Source organism: Dermacentor silvarum, chromosome 2 (assembly GCF_013339745.2).
Source record: "Dermacentor silvarum isolate Dsil-2018 chromosome 2, BIME_Dsil_1.4, whole genome shotgun sequence".
Lineage (NCBI taxonomy): Eukaryota > Metazoa > Arthropoda > Arachnida > Ixodida > Ixodidae > Dermacentor > Dermacentor silvarum.
Window position 1 is genome coordinate 52,369,641 of NC_051155.1, and position 4,434 is coordinate 52,374,074.

Consider the following 4,434-nt stretch of genomic DNA (forward strand, 5'->3'; position numbering starts at 1 on the left):
TAGGTTGACTTCAGGTTGTCATGAAATTGAAATAGTACGCCCTTGGTGTTTCTCGCACGTGAACTGTCATGTTTTGTGTTACGCGGAGTCATGGGTCTCGGCGTACAAATCTTATCTTGACCGAGTGCGACATTTACAAAAATGTCCATGCCATATGCGCACTATAAGATCTTGCGATGCTAACAATACATGTACACCGTTGTTTGAAAATTAAAATAATTATTTCAATGATAGGATTTTACGTGCCAAAACCACAATCTGATTATGAGTCACGCCGTAGTGACGGACTCCGGAAATTGGGACCACCTGGGGTTCTTTCACGTGCACCTAAATCTATGTACACGGGTGTCTTCGCCTTTCGCCCCCATCGAAATGCGGCCGCCGCGGCCGGGATTCAATCCCGCGACCTCATGCTGAGCAACCCAACCCCATAGCCACTGAGCAACCACGACGGGTCGTTGTTTGCTGAGATAAACTTATTCGCTGTTTATTTTTTACGGGAACTATACTAGCCTCCTGGATCATGTAAACAAGGAGACACAACCATAGTTCCCATGTTACATTATTCTACACTCAACATAGTTGCTCCAAGACGCAACCTTCAGCAATTTAAATCCAATAAAAACGTCATCAACAAGCTTCAGCTAAAGTTTGCCGAAGCAAAATTATGAAATAGTCTACAGCACGACATCAGGAACGCAAAAAAAAAACTTGTTCTGGTAACTAACGGACTTTTGTTACAGACTATTGCTCTCCAATTTTCTTTTGGGTTGGTCCGTGTGTTGAGAATTTCGGGTATAATACCCAGTGCACATGTTTGACGTTACACACAGTGGTTTTATTGTGACAGCAATTATACGGACGCTCCAGGCGCATTCGCGCCTTCGTTTTGTCCCACTATTAACGGCGCGTGCGCGTGGAACGTATGCCACATAAGACGCGTTGAATGTAGACGGCAGTTCTGCCATCTACTTTCTTTTATTTCTCCAAATTGAATCGATTATTCGGTCGATCATTGTATCATTCAACTAAGTACTCTGATGATGTGGTTCAGCATGATTATTTCCGCCAGACGACGATGCTTACGCCGACACCGACGCCGGATTTTCTGCGGCGCGGGGCCCTTAACGCTGTCGCGTTAAAATAAAATCACAGCATATCCACGGGGTGAATGATGTTGAGTGGGCGAAGCTCCGGAGGGAATCATCGGTAAACCGTGAATCTTCCGTGTAATTCGCCCAGTCGATCATCATGGAAAGACGTGAGAAACACTGTGTGTATATTTACAAAATCAACTTTAATTTGTTCTTAGACGATGGATGGCTTGCGTTGTCCCTTCATTATGACGGCTTTATGGTCCGTGAAATGAAGGGAGAGCGGTTCCTGTAAACGCGTTAGAAATGTGCAGTACTCTCTAGTAAGGGGGAGAGGCCACAGCGTCTTACGCAGCCGTTTAGAGATGCCGGAACGTGCACCGCGTTTGCCGACGCCATCACATGACTGCTGAGAGAGTATAACCCCCGTATTCATAAACGCTCCTCGACTTGAACTTGACTTGCCACCACCTTCAACGCGTTTCGAACGCGCTGCCCAAGGCGGTTGGAAGTCAAGTTCAAGTCGAGGAGCGTTTATGAATACGGTGGTAAGGCGGAGAGGCCACAGCGTCTTACACCAGCTTCTTACACGTGCCGTAACGCGCTAGCACAAACGCGTTAGAAACGCGCAGTCTTTCGTTAATGTTGGGTATTTATTGTCATCGTGGTGCGTGTGTCCATGTGCGCTTCGTGGCGTAGTGGCTAGCGCCGCGCGTTCGGAAGCGACGGGTCCCTGGTTCGATTACGCGTTACGGACACAACTTTCGGATTTTTTTCTTTTTCATAAAACTAGACGTGGCTACCTACTACGACAACGACGACTACTACTACTACTACATACTACAGAGGAGGGACAGACATACACCCTAAGGAGCGTAATGGAATGCACATATACACAGTTCGGCTGGGTAGCGTGGCATTGCAGTTCCCATTGTCTTATTGGTAGAACTGTGAATTTAAACTGTAGTGTTCCACGATTGTGTGCGCAGATGCACTTGTTCTATTATGTGCAGAGATAGTTCCATCGTGTAAGTTGGCTTTCCTGTAGTGCGTTTTCGGCGCTCACGGACGAATCAGCGAGACATAGAAAGCTTCGTTTTTAAAATATACGAAGCACTTAAGCGGAATCCAGTCGATACACGAACAGGTGCATTGAACATTGCTGGCACAGGTGGTATCGACCTAACGGACAACTCTAACAATTTCTTTTTCAATGTAGGATGCGTAGATAACGACATTCAAGATGCAATGCATGCAGCTTCATTACGGGAGTCTTTACTCGTAAAGCCCACTAGCATTTCTGAGGTGATTGCAACATTTTCATCCCTGAAAAATAGCCACTGCCGAGACGTGGATCACTTAGTAATTTGGCCAATTAATGACGTCATAGACCTACTTGTACCTGCGGTAACCCACGTTTTTAATATTTCCTGTCAACTGGAATGTCCCCGCGAAAAATGCAAGTAGCTAGACTAATAGGTATTCACAAAGGCGGCAACAAAAATAATATTGCGAATTATCAATCAGCATCTATATTTCCTGTGCTATCGAAGCGCCTCGACCAAATTGTTAATGTTCATATTGATAATTTCTCGCAATAACATAGCTTGCTAACCGAAGTGTCAGCACGGATTTTGGAAAAAAGCGGTCTACGGAAACTGCTTTAAGTACATATACAAAAGGACCTTATTCTAGAGAATATTAAAAAAAAGCAGCTACTGACTTTAGGATTATACTTAAATTTCAGCAACCCATTTCATAGAGTGAACCATAAATTGCTGCTTCTAAAGCTGGGGGAAATACGGCTTCCGAGGAATAACACTTGAACTTATCCGATCTTACTTCGTAATCCGACATCAATTTGTTGAAATTAATGGTCGTTTATGAAACGTTTGTCAGCGGGAGTGCCACAGCGTAGCATCCTTAGCCCGATATTTTCATTGCGATAGCAATTATATGGACACTCCAAGCACATTTTTGCCGTCGCCGTCGTCGTCGTCGCCGCCATGATATTCCGTATAAAGTCCAACGGCGATAAAATCGTCGCCGCGCACCGTGCGTTGTGTGTGCGAGTGACAGCGTGCGAGGGTGAGCCGCAGCGTGCGCACGCTAGAGGAAGGCGGCCGGAAGCGCATGGTCGTCGTTCACGCGCGACGAGGCGACGGAGACGGGAGGGGGGGGAGGGGGCGTTCTGCTTACGAGGCTGCTGCTCACGGAGCTATCTTGAAAGCGATTTGCAACGCAGCGCAGGCTGGCGCACGCACCGTATCTTGAAAGCGATCTCTAGACGGCTCTGACCTTTGTATGTGCTGTGCTTTCGGCCGCTCTGTTTCCGTTGAAGCGATACACCGCAGGCACTTTAGCTGACTGCGGCCGCCGCGCTCGTTCGCGCTAGCGTTTTGACAGTGGTTGTCTGCGGTCGTCGAGTGCGATATATTCCTATTTGCTTGTGCGCGCTGACACCACGCATGTTAATTCAGTGAGTAGGCGAATGTGTCCAAGTTTATGCAGCCGATAACACTACTATCCCTACTCCGTATAGCTGTCTACTAATTTGCTATCGCAATTGACGCTTCGCCTTTCGGGCGAAACTGCGACATTTTTTCCTGTTTTACATTAATGACATTGTGCAAGTTAGTGATATGGGCAAAATTGTCGCGTATGTAGATGACTGGCTGTTTTCTCTAAAGGTAAACATTTAAAAGAAATGTCACCTATAGCAAGTTCCGTTTGTTTTAAACTTCGAGCATGTTTGAAGGCAAACGACCTCATTCTCAATTAAACTAAAACCAAATGAGGTATTTTCCATGCTCCGGCACGTTCTAATGCATCTCTAGATAATACTGTTTTGGGTGCGTGTAATTTTAACATTACGTCATCTATAAAAACCCTAGGAGTAATATTAACAATGAACATGTCCTGGAATGAACACGTCAGTCATGTTTTCTTAAAGGTACGAAAGGTTGTTAGTGTATTAAATCGAAATCGAAGTACATTACCGTTTATAATCAAGCTTCTTATCTTTCATGCTCTTTTCCATTCACACCTAGGTTAGCGTTCACTGATATGGGGCAACACTACCGCACAAAATATGCTGGGAATACTTCAAAAGAAAGCGATTCGGGCGATAGCAAATGTTTCTTTTTCCGAACACACATAATAATTTTTTCAACAAAACAGAATAATCAGAGCTGGTGATATATATAAGTTCAAAACACTATGAAGCTATATATAGGTATGCTATGCTGGAGAACTCGATGCATTCATAACCCTCGCAACTTTACAATCAATGTGCATGTCCATACCGTCACCAGGCACCATGGGAGATCCCATTCTCGCG